The following is a 14303-nucleotide window of genomic DNA, read 5'->3' as shown; positions in this document are numbered from 1 at the left end:
CAGTAACACACTTCCTGTCCTAGGATGACAACACTCACCTCAAGTGCTACAAACACCTCCATAATATAAGTGGGAGGTGTTCTGTAGTCCACAGCGCTAACCAATAAGATTTCAGCACAGGAAGTTATCATTTCTCTGGATTTCTGGCAGGATCAAACAGAACAAATCACTTGTTAATGGGAAATGTAACAGTGCGAAGGGAGACGTGAAAAAAAGTGCGGATATGAAACAGACGAGAAACCCTCTTCTCTGTGCTGCGTCCTGATTGGCCGATCACCTGCTGGGGCACTCCATCGTCCCTCTGAAATAAAACCCGAATAAAAGAACCCATCAGCCGAGAGGCGGGGCGGAGCTTGCTGAACGCTGGGAGCATTGTGCGCTGCCTGCGGACGGTAATCATGGCTGCCATGGTAACGCAGCACTCCACAAACACATTTTGTTCCAAAAAAGCTGCAGAAATGTTTGCGCTGATCTTCGTTCCCAGACTGCAGAGCGGCGAGATAGACGGGAGAGACGCTGCCGTCCGCCGCTTCCCACGGCCAGTAACATGGGATTTCATTACCTGTCATTGGGGGGGGGGGGGGGGATTGGGGGGAGGTCACGTGACTGATATAGAATCGGATGTCGTGCGTTTGATGTGCTTTATTCTTGTCGCCGCGTTTTCTTTTTCTTTTCTTTTTTTACATTTGTTACTTTGTATTTACAATATATTATATTATATACAATACATGACATTTGTTACTTTGTATCTATATTATATACAATACATGACATTTGTTACTTTGTATTTACAATATATGATATTATATACAATACGGGACATTTGTTACTTTGTATTTACAATATATTATATTATATTATATACAATACGTGACATTTGTTACATTGTATTTATATTATATACAGTATACTGTATATGACATTTGTTACTTCGTATAGATAGTAATTATATTGATCCCTGGGGGGGGATGTATCCGCTCATTGGGTGAAGAGCCTCTGCTTCTTCTTGCTTTTTAAGACTGCACAGTGATTGGCTGTTCCACTCACTCAGTGTTAAGCTGACCACACACTATACAATCTGATTTGTACAATCTCCTTTAGATCCGCCATCAGCTACGCCGTGCAAGGGCCAGTCTGGTTGGATACAAATGCAATGAATTGTTTGGGCTTGTCCTCATATGTCCTAGGGACCGTTCACACCAATGGTGGTTGAGGATCCTATGGTGGCCACCCCCCCCCCCCCTCCTACCAGTGTGGTAAAAACACCGACAAGCCGACCAGCCAGGGTACTTTTAACCATTTTCTGCCCGCACTATAGCCAGAAGATGGCTACAGCATGGGCTTACTTTGCCGGGAGGGCGTTATGTCCTGAGATCGCGCTGCCCCTGTGCCCCCTGCGGCGCAGTTTGTGTTTGGTTTAAGGGGTCAATCACAGCGGCCCTTTACCATGTAATCAGCTGTGTCCAATGACAGCTGATCACAGATGTAGACACTGGTTATCAGCATTCCTTTCCTCATGCTGACAGCCAGAGGAGAGGAGAGGAGAGATGATAACCGGCTTGTGTTAAACGGGACATCTACACTGATAATCAGAATGCTGAATATCGGTGTCCTGATTATCAGTGAAGCCTCAACAGTGCCCATCAGTGCTGCCTATCAGTGCCGCCTATCAGTGCCTCCTCATCAGTGTCACCTATGAGTGCTGCCTAACAGTGCCCATCAGTGCCTACAAGTACTTATCAGTGCAGCCTATCAGTGCCTATCAGTGCCACTTATCAGTGCCCTTCAGTGCCGCCTCCTCAGTACCCATCAGTGCCACCTATTAGTGCATATAAGTGCCACCTATCAGTGCTGCCTATCAGTGCCTCCTCATCAGTGTCGCCTATGAGTGCTTCCTAACAGTGCCCAGCAGTGCCTACCAGTACTTATCAGTGCCACCTATCAGTGCCGCCTATCGCCCATTAGTGCTGCCTATAAGTGCTGCTAATCAGTGCCCTTCAGTTCCGCCTCCTCAGTGCCCAACAGTGCCACCTATCAGTGCTGCCTATCAGTGCTCATCAGTGCTGCCCCATCAGTGTCCACCTACTAGTACCACCTATAAGTGCTGCCTCATCAGTGCCTACCATTGCCGCCTATTACAAAAATGTAATTTGGGTACTGGGGAGGTCATTATCCCACTGACACCAATGAATTGGGAAGCTATGCTCCCACGGGGTGGTCATTATCCCACTAACGCCAATGAATTGGGAAGCTATGCTCCCCTGTAGGGGGGGGGGGTCATTATCCCACTAACGCCAATGAATTAGGAAGCTATGCTCCCATGGGGGGGTCGTTACTGGCACCAATAAGGTGGTTTATTTTTACATGCACTGACTCCAATAATAGAAGTGATTGTCAGCACTCTCTGACCAGCAATGTTCCACCCTCCTGACCCCTGCACTCCATTGTATATGACCCAGCCATTGCTCAGTGTTCCCCGGTGAAGGTCGGCTCACTCTTCTCTTTCTCTCTCTCTCTCTCTATCTATAATCTGTGATGGAAAATCACAGGGAAGGGAGGAGTCTCATATCTGATCCTTTGTGATGAGGACGATACGTCGGTGACAGTCACCTGTGCTCAGGTATTGGGGAGGATGTAGTGGAATGCGGTGTATGTGTGCCGGGTGTAATGTGAGTACACCCAAAATCTGTGTGTATCTAAGTAAAACTCGCTCATCCATGTCTTTATGGACCTTGCATTGTGCACTGGTCCAAATCATTTGGTGGAGGGGGGATTATGGTGTGGGGGTGTTTTTCAGGGGTTGGGGTTGGGCTTGGCCCCTTAGTTCCAGTGAAGGGAACTCTTAAGGCGTCAGCATACCAAGACATTTTGGACAATTTCATGCTCCCAACTTTGTGGGAGGAGTTTGGGGTTGGCCCCTTCCTGTTCCACCAGTGCACAAAGCAAGGTCCATAAAAAAGACATGGATGAGCGAGTTTGGGGTGGATGAACTTGACTGGCCTGCACAGAGTCCTGACTTCAACCCGATAGAACACCTTTGGGATGAATTAGAGCAGAGACTGTGATCCAGGCCTTCTCATCCAACATCAGTGCCTGGCCTCACAAATGCGCTTCTGGAAGAATGGTCAAACATTCCCATAGACACTCCTAAACCTTGTGGACGGCCTTCCCAGAAGAGTTGAAGCTGCTATAGCTGCAAAGGGTGGAGCCAACTCAATATTGAACCCTACAGACTAAGACTGGGATGCCATTAAAGTTCATGTGTGTGTAAAGGCCGGCGTCCCAATACTTTAGGTAATATAGTGTATCATTACAGAAAAATATACATAACCAAGCGGTGTGTTTCCTCTTTTCCCTTCCCTCATATTCTTCCTCTTTACTAGATGTTGGTGGGTACAGTGGTATGTTACATAGTTACATAGTTACATAGTTACATAGTTAGTCAGGTTGAAAAAAGACACAGCTGGCTCAACCAATAAAAAACAAAAAACAGTAAAGAAAACCCAAACATACAATCCCATATACACAATCCTATACCCACCCCAACCATACAATCCCATATACACAATCCTATACCCGCAGTTGATCCAGAGGAAGGCGAAAAAACCCCAGAAAAACATGATCCAATTTACTACAGGAGGGAAAAAAATTCCTTCCTGATCCCCCGAGAGGAAATCTTCCGTGGATCAACTTTACCTATAAATATTAGTACCCATTTATATTATGTACACCCAGGAAAGAATCCAGGATTTTTTTAAAGCAATCTACTGAGCTGGCCAGAACCACCTCTGGAGGGAGTCTATTCCACATTTTTACAGCTCTTACTGTGAAGAAACCTTTCCTTATTTGGAGACGAAATCTGTTTTCCTCCAGATGTAAAGAGCGCCCCCTTGTCCTCTGTGATGACCTTAAATTGAATAACTCAACACCAAGTTCACTATATGGACCCCTTATGTATTTATACATGGAGATCATATCTCCCCTTATGTATTTATACATGGAGATCATATCCCCCCCCCCCCCACTTATGTATTTATACATGGTGATCCTATCCTCCCTTATGTATTTATACATGGAGATCATATCCCCCCTTATGTATTTATACATGGTGATCATACCCCCCCTTATGTATTTATACATGGTGATCATATCCCTCCTTAATCTCCTCTTCTTAAGAGAGAATAAATTCAGTTCCTCTAATCTCTCCTCATAGCTGAGCTCCTCCATGCCTCTTATCAGTTTGGTTGCCCTTCTCTGCACTTTCTCCAGTTCCCCGATATCTTTTTTAGGAACTGGAGCCGAAAACTGAACTGTATATCCCAGATGAGGTCTTACAAATGATTTATACAGATGAGGTCTTAATATTCATCTCTTTTAGAACTTTGTTATGTAAATTTGTTGTAAATATGTTATTTTTTTGTAGATGGATTTTGACTTACTATTATTATTCACATGAAAGCATATTTTTCGGTCCTGAAGATGTGGGATTACCATGAAACGCAAGTTAGATACAACATTCTGGGCTTTCTGTGGCTTTAAAATATATATTCACTGTTACCAATCCGAAGTATCAATGTAACCACTTACCTACCCTGCTCACCAATAAATCATCAATGTAACCACCTACCTACACTGCTCACCAATAAATCATCAATGTAACCACTTACCTACCCTGCTCACCAATAAATCATCAATGTAACCACCTACCTACACTGCTCACCAATAAGTCATCAATGTAACCACCTACCTACACTGCTCACCAATAAATCATCAATGCAACCACTTACCTACACTGCTCACCAATAAATCATCAATGTAACCACTTACCTACACTGCTCACCAATAAATAATCAACGTAACCACTTACCTACACTGCTCACCAATAAATCATCAATGTGACCACTTACCTACACTGCTCACCAATAAATCATCAATGTAACCACCTACCTACACTGCTCACCAATAAATCATCAATGTAACCACTTATCTACACTGCTCACCAATAAATCATCAATGCAACCACCTACCTACACCGCTCACCAATAAATCATCAATGCAATCACCTACCTACACTGATCACCAATAAATCATCAATGCAACCATCTACCTACACTGCTCACCAATGAATCATCAATGCAATCACCTACCTACACTGCTCACCAATAAATCATCAATGTAACCACTAACCTACACTGCTCACCAATAAATCATCAATGCAATCACCTACCTACACTGCTCACCAATAAATCATCAATGTAACCACTTACCTACACTGCTCACCAATAAATCATCAATGCAACCACTTACCTACACTGCTCACCAATAAATCATCAATGTAACCACCTACCTACACTGCTCACCAATAAATCATCAATGTAACCACCTACCTACACTGCTCACCAATAAATCATCAATGCAACCACTTACCTACACTGCTCACCAATAAATCATCAATGCAACCACTTACCTACACTGCTTACCAATAAATCATCAATGTAACCACTTACATACACTGCTCACCAATAAATCATCAATGTAACCACCTACCTACACTGCTCACCAATAAATAATCAACGTAACCACTTACCTACACTGCTCACCAATAAATCATCAATGTGACCACTTACCTACACTGCTCACCAATAAATCATCAATGTAACCACCTACCTACACTGCTCACCAATAAATCATCAATGTAACCACTTATCTACACTGCTCACCAATAAATCATCAATGCAACCACCTACCTACACCGCTCACCAATAAATCATCAATGCAATCACCTACCTACACTGATCACCAATAAATCATCAATGCAACCACCTACCTACACTGCTCACCAATGAATCATCAATGCAATCACCTACCTACACTGCTCACCAATAAATCATCAATGTAGCCACCTACCTACACTGCTCACCAATAAATCATCAATGTAACCACTAACCTACACTGCTCACCAATAAATCATCAATGCAATCACCTACCTACACTGCTCACCAATAAATCATCAATGTAACCACTTACCTACACTGCTCACCAATAAATCATCAATGAAGCCACTTACCTACACTGCTCACCAGTAAGTCATCAATGTAGCCATCTACCTACACTGCTAACCAATAAATCATCAATGAAGCCACTTACCTACACTGCTCACCAATAAATCATCAATGCAACCACCGACCTACACTCTTTACCAATAAATCATCAATGTAACCACCTACCTACACTGCTCACCAATAAATCATCAATGTAACCACTTACCTACACTGCTCACCAATAAATCATCAATGTAACCACTTACCTACACTGCTCACCAATAAATCATCAATGTAACCACTTACCTACACTGCTTACCAATAAATCATCAATGTAACCACTTACCCATACTGCTCACCAATAAATCATCAATGTAACCACTTACCTACACTGCTTACAAATATATAATTAATGGAAGTTCATGTGCATGTGAAGGCAGGTGTCTGAATAATAATAATAATAATAATCTGATAATCGATCAATCCTAATGTACTGACGGCCGATCTCCTCATTTATTGAGGCCTGAAAATGCCGGGACAGTACAAATACCCCCCAATCACCCCTTTTTGGAAAGTAGACAGTGCGGGGAATTTAGTAAGCGGCACGGACATTTTTTGGAAGTTGTCATTTTTTTTGTCACAATTTTTTCGAAAATAAAGAAAAAAAATAGTTTCTTTACATTTTTACATTTTTATTTTATCTCTGATCCCATTGGTGGAGATTTTCTGTCTCAGTCCTGGCTGACTTCAGAAGATGAGAGGCTCGTGGGCTGCAGGAAATAATAAGAACCCCCCCCCCCCCCATGTGTATTCTCTATACTGACAGTGAGGATGATGTGAAGGTTGTGGCATGTTTGTATAGTTGGGGAGGGACGCGGCGGTGTAATACAGAATTCCCCTATAATCCAGCCAAGTGATGAAGGTGTCAGGTGATCGCGCTGTCACGCTGGGTGACCCCCCCCCCCCAGCTGCCCCCCCCCCCACCGGAATACAAACCGAACCCATAATATATAGATGACCCGCGCCTTCCATTTATACCTCCGATCACGTCTCTCTCCTTTACTCTCCCAGCCTTTCATTTCCTCTCTGAGCGAATCGTATCGGAGGAGAGATCGGTGTGATTGTGTCTTTATTAAAATCCCCGACACCTGGCTAGAACTTTACGTTTCATTTTGTTTTGCCTTGCCTGGTCCCCCCCTCCCCCTCCTCCTCCCCCCTCCCCCCTCCTCCATGCTATCAAAACTTTTATATAAAGCTTTCACTTTTACATTACAATCTTTGCTGGGTCTCTGTGCTTCTCTATGCAATGCTGGCAGATCATGGCTGGTGGGAGGGGCTGGCAGGGGGCTGTACATAGCATCCTGAAACCACCCCAGCCCCCGGCCTCAGTCTTCCTCTGCAGGAGGGACTCTGATGGGGACACCTGAAGTAAGGAGGGACTCTGATGGGGACACCTAATGTAAGGAGGGACTCTCATGGGGACACCTAATGTAAGGAAGGACTCTGATGGGGAAACCTGATGTAAGGAGGGACTCTGAATGGGACACCTGATGTAAGGAGGGACTCTGATGGGGACACCTGATGTAAGGAGGGACTGTGATGGGGACACCTGATGTAAGGAGGGACTGTGATGGGGACACCTGATGTAAGGAGGGACCCTGATGGTGACATCTGATGTAAGGAGGGACTCTGATGGGGACACTTGATGTAAGGAGGGAACTCTGATGGGGACACCTGATGTAGGGAGGGACTCTGATGGGGACACCTGATGTAAGGAGGGACTCTGATGGGGACACCTGATGTAAGGAGGGACTCTGATGGGGACACCTGATGTAAGGAGGGACTGTGATGGGGACACCTGATGTAAGGAGGGACCCTGATGGTGACATCTGATGTAAGGAGGGACTCTGATGGGGACACTTGATGTAAGGAGGGAACTCTGATGGGGACACCTGATGTAGGGAGGGACTCTGATGGGGACACCTGATGTAAGGAGGGACTCTGATGGGGACACCTGATGTAAGGAGGGATTCTGATGGTGACACTTGATGTAAGGAGGGACTCTGATGGGGACACCTGATGTAAGGAGGGACTCTGATGGGGACACCTGATGTAGGGAGGGACTCTGATGGGGACACCTGATGTAAGTAAGTACTCTGATGGGGACACCTGATGTAAGGAGGGACTCTGATGGTGACATCTGATCTAAGGAGGGATTTTGATGGTGACACCTAATGTAAGGTGGGACTCTGATGGCGACACCTGATGTAAGGAGGGACTCTGATGGAGACACCTGATGTAAGGAGGGACTCTGATGGGGACACCTGATGTAAGGAGGGACTCTGATGGTGACATCTGATGTAAGGAGGGACTCTGATGGGGACACCTGATGTAAGGAGGGACTCTGATGGAGACACCTGACGTTAGGAGGGACTCTGATGGATACACCTGATGTAAGGAGGGACTCTGATGGTGACATCTGATGTAAGGAGGGACTCTGATGGGGACATCTGATGTAAGGAGGGACTCTGATGGGAACACCTGATGTAGGGAGGGACATTAATGGGGACACCTGATGTAGGGAGGGACTCTGATGGTGACATCTCATGTAAGGAGGGACTCTGATGTAAGGGGGGACTCTGATAGTTACTCTGATGGGTATTAAATCATTCTGGATTTTAGTGATCTCCTAGAATATAGTGGTCGGAGTTCCCCGGGTGAGATGTGGTCAGTGTAGAGTGTCAGCTCTGTGGCCCGGCCAGCAGAATGTCTCCTCGCTGTCCTCCGTCGGTCTCGTATTTCTCTCCTGTGGTGACACGGTGGAATTTCCTCCTTCTCATTGCTGTGGTTGGGGACAGTGACTGCGCGGTGTCTCCTGATCACACGCCGGGACTCTGGTTTTGGTCTTTATTCTGTTGTTCCTCCCGGCTGTGTAGAGTCCAGGATTGGGACATTCGGGGTGTTAGCGTCCTTCCTAGAATACCGTCTGCAGAGTTCCCCTTTCTACTTCCTGATAGGCGGCCCCTCCCTCTACAGTCCCTTCCTCCAATCAGCTGAAAGGGAAGGAGGAAATGAACTACAATAATATAATAATAGTATAATACAGTGCAGCATATAATATAATATAATAATAGTATAATATAATATAATAATAGTATAATATAATATAATAATAGTATAATATAATATTAGAAAAATACAATGTGGCTCAAAATATAATATAATAATAGTATAATACGGTGCAGCTCATAGTACAATATAAAAAAAAATAATAATAGTATAACACAGTGCAGAATATTATATAACATAATATCAGTATAATATGGTGAAGCATATAATATAATATAAAATAATATAATAATAGTATAATACAGTGCAGCATATAATATAATATAATATTAGTATAATACAGTGCAGCATATAATATATTATAATAAATGTATAATACAGTGCAACATATAATATAATATAATATTAGTGTAATACAGTGCAGAATATAATCTAATATAATATAATAATAGTAAAATATAATATAATAATAGTATAATTCAGTACAGCTCATAATATAAGATAATATATAATAATAATAGTATAATATAATATAATATAATATAATAATAGTATAATATAATTTAATATAAGATAAGAATAATATAATTCAGTGCAGCTCATAGTATAATATAATATAATATAATATAATATAAAATAATATAATAATAGTAAAATACAGTGCAGCATATAATATAATATAATATAATATAATATAATATAATAATAGTATAATTCAGTGCAGCTCATAATATAATATAATAGAATAGAATTTAACAATAATATAATATAACATAACAATAATATAATACAGTGCAGAATGTAATATAATGGTAGTATATGGATAAGGAGGGAACGTCTCCCCACATATGTAGTCTGCACCCCCTTTATATGGATAGGGAAGGAACGTCTCCCCACATATGTAGTCTGCTCCCCCTTTATATGGATAGGGAAGGAACGTCTCCCCCACATATGTAGTCTGCTCCCCCTTTATATGGATGGGGAAGGAACGTCTCCCCCACATATGTAGTCTGCTCCCCCTTTATATGGATAGGGAAGGAACGTCTCCCCCACATATGTAGTCTGCACCCCCTTTATATGGATAGGGAAGGAATGTCTCGACCACATATGTAGTCTGCTCCCCCTTTATATGAACAGGGAAGGAACGTCTCCCCCACATATGTAGTCTGCTCCCCCTTTATATGGATAGGGAAGGAACGTCTCCCCCACATATGTAGTCTGCACCCCCTTTATATGGATAGGGAAGGAACGTCTCCCCCACATATGTAGTCTGCTCCCCCTTTATATGGATAGGGAAGGAACGTCTCCCCACATATGTAGTCTGCACCCCCTTTATATGGATAGGGAAGGAACGTCTCCCCCACATATGTAGTCTGCTCCCCCTTTATATGAACAGGGAAGGAACGTCTCCCCCACATATGTAGTCTGCTCCCCCTTTATATGGATGGGGAAGGAACGTCTCCCCACATATGTAGTCTGCACCCCCTTTATATGGATAGGGAAGGAACGTCTCCCCCACATATGTAGTCTGCACCCCCTTTATATGGATAGGGAAGGAACGTCTCCCCCACATATGTAGTCTGCTCCCCCTTTATATGGATAGGGAAGGAACGTCTCCCCACATATGTAGTCTGCTCCCCTTTATATGGATAGGGAAGGAACGTCTCCCCACATATGTAGTCTGCTCCCCCTTTATATGGATAGGGAAGGAACGTCTCCCCCACATATGTAGTCTGCTCCCCCTTTATATGGATAGGGAAGGAACGTCTCCCCCACATATGTAGTCTGCTCCCCCTTTATATGGATAGGGAAGGAACGTCTCCCCCACATATGTAGTCTGCTCCCCCTTTATATGGATAGGGAAGGAACGTCTCCCCCACATATATAGTCTGCTCCCCCTTTATATGGATAGGGAAGGAACGTCTCCCCCACATATGTAGTCTGCACCCCCTTTATATGGATAGGGAAGGAACGTCTCCCCCACATATGTAGTCTGCTCCCCCTTTATATGGATGGGGAAGGAACGTCTCCCCCACATATGTAGTCTGCTCCCCCTTTATATGGATAGGGAAGGAACGTCTCCCCCACATATGTAGTCTGCACCCCCTTTATATGGATAGGGAAGGAATGTCTCGACCACATATGTTGTCTGCTCCCCCTTTATATGAACAGGGAAGGAACGTCTCCCCCACATATGTAGTCTGCACCCCCTTTATATGGATAGGGAAGGAACGTCTCCCCCACATATATAGTCTGCTCCCCCTTTATATGGATAGGGAAGGAACGTCTCCCCACATATGTAGTCTGCTCCCCCTTTATATGGATAGGGAAGGAACGTCTCCCCCACATATGTAGTCTGCTCCCCCTTTATATGGATGGGGAAGGAACGTCTCCCCCACATATGTAGTCTGCTCCCCTTTTATATGGATAAGGAAGGAACGTCTCCCCCACATATGTAGTCTGCTCCCCCTTTATATGGATAGGGATGGAACGTCTCCCTCACATATGTAGTCTGCTCCCCCTTTATATGGATGGGGAAGGAACGTCTCCCCCACATATGTAGTCTTCTCCCCTTTATATGGATAGGGAAGGAACGTCTCCCCACATATGTAGTCTGCTCCCCTTTATATGGATAGGAAAGGAACGTCTCCCCCACATATGTAGTCTGCTCCCCTTTATATGGATAGGAAAGGAACGTCTCCCCACATATGTAGTCTGCTCCCCCTTTATATGGATGGGGAAGGAACATCTCCCCACATATGTAGTCCGCTCCCCATTTATATGGATAAGGAAGGAACGTCTCCCCCACATATGTAGTCTGCTCCCCCTTTATATGGATAGGGAAGGAACGTCTCCCCACATATGTAGTCTGCACCCCCTTTATATGGATAGGAAAGGAATGTCTCCCCCACATATGTAGTCTGCTCCCCCTTTATATGGATAGGGAAGGAACGTCTCCCCCACATATGTAGTCCGCTCCCCCTTTATATGGATAGGGAAGGAACGTCTCCCCCACATATGTAGTCTGCTCCCCTTTATATGGATAGGGAAGGAACGTCTCCCCCACATATGTAGTCTGCTCCCCCTTTATATGGATAGGGAAGGAACGTCTCCCCCACATATGTAGTCTGCTCCCCCTTTATAGGGATAGGGAAGGAACGTCCCCCCACATATGTAGTCTGCACCCCCTTTATATGGATAGGGAAGGAACGTCTCCCCCACATATGTAGTCTGCTCCCCCTTTATATGGATAGGGAAGGAACGTCTCCCCCACATATGTAGTCTGCTCCCCCTTTATAGGGATAGGGAAGGAACGTCCCCCCACATATGTAGTCTGCACCCCCTTTATATGGATAGGGAAGGAACGTCTCCCCCACATATGTAGTCTGCTCCCCCTTTATATGGATAGGGAAGGAACGTCTCCCCCACATATGTAGTCTGCACCCCCTTTATATGGATAGGGAAGGAACGTCTCCCCCACATATATAGTCTGCACCCCCTTTATATGGATAGGGAAGGAACATCTCCCTCACATATGTAGTCTGCTCCCCCTTTATATGGATAGGGAAGGAACGTCTCCCCCACATATGTAGTCTGCTCCCCCTTTATATGGATAGGGAAGGAACGTCTCCCCCACATATGTAGTCTGCTCCCCCTTTATATGGATAGGGAAGGAACGTCTCCCCCACATATGTAGTCTGCTCCCCCTTTATATGGATAGGGAAGGAACATCTCCCCCACATATGTAGTCTGCTCCCCCTTTATATGGATAGGGAAGGAACGTCTCCACACATATGTAGTCTGCTCCCCCTTTATATGGATAGGGAAGGAACGTCTCCCCACATATGTAGTCTGCTCCCCCTTTATATGGATAGGGAAGGAACGTCTCCCCCACATATGTAGTCTGCACCCCCTTTATATAGATAGGGAAGGAACGTCTCCCTCACATATGTAGTCTGCACCCCCTTTATATAGATAGGGAAGGAACGTCTCCCCCACATATGTAGTCTGCACCCCCTTTATATAGATAGGGAAGGAACGTCTCCCCCACATATGTAGTCTGCTCCCCCTTTATATGGATAGGGAAGGAACGTCTCCCCCACATATGTAGTCTGCTCCCCCTTTATATGGATAGGGAAGGAACGTCTCCCCCACATATGTAGTCTGCTCCCCCTTTATATGGATAGGGAAGGAACATCTCCCCCACATATGTAGTCTGCTCCCCCTTTATATGGATAGGGAAGGAACGTCTCCACACATATGTAGTCTGCTCCCCCTTTATATGGATAGGGAAGGAACGTCTCCCCACATATGTAGTCTGCTCCCCCTTTATATGGATAGGGAAGGAACGTCTCCCCCACATATGTAGTCTGCACCCCCTTTATATAGATAGGGAAGGAACGTCTCCCTCACATATGTAGTCTGCACCCCCTTTATATAGATAGGGAAGGAACGTCTCCCCCACATATGTAGTCTGCTCCCCCTTTTTATGGATAGGGAAGGAACGTCTCCCCCACATTTGTAGTCTGCTCCCCTTTATATGGATAGGGAAGGAACGTCTCCCCCACATATGTAGTCTGCTCCCCCTTTTTATGGATAGGGAAGGAACGTCTCCCTCACATATGTAGTCTGCTCCCCCTTTATATGGATAGGGAAGGAACGTCTCCCCCACATATGTAGTCTGCTCCCCCTTTTTATGGATAGGGAAGGAACGTCTCCCTCACATATGTAGTCTGCTCCCCCTTTTTATGGATAGGGAAGGAACGTCTCCCCCACATATGTAGTCTGCACCCCCTTTATATGGATAGGGAAGGAACGTCTCCCCCACATATGTAGTCTGCTCCCCCTTTATATGGATAGGGAAGGAACGTCTCCCCCACATATGTAGTCTGCACCCCCTTTATATGGATAGGGAAGGAACGTCTCCCCCACATATATAGTCTGCACCCCCTTTATATGGATAGGGAAGGAACATCTCCCTCACATATGTAGTCTGCTCCCCCTTTATATGGATAGGGAAGGAACGTCTCCCCCACATATGTAGTCTGCTCCCCCTTTATATGGATAGGGAAGGAACGTCTCCCCCACATATGTAGTCTGCTCCCCCTTTATATGGATAGGGAAGGAACGTCTCCCCCACATATGTAGTCTGCTCCCCCTTTATATGGATAGGGAAGGAACATCTCCCCCACA

This window comes from Pelophylax lessonae, assembly GCF_965119305.1.
Source record: "Pelophylax lessonae genome assembly, chromosome: 8".
NCBI classification, from domain to species: domain Eukaryota; kingdom Metazoa; phylum Chordata; class Amphibia; order Anura; family Ranidae; genus Pelophylax; species Pelophylax lessonae.
Note: the sequence above shows the minus strand (reverse complement) of the source record.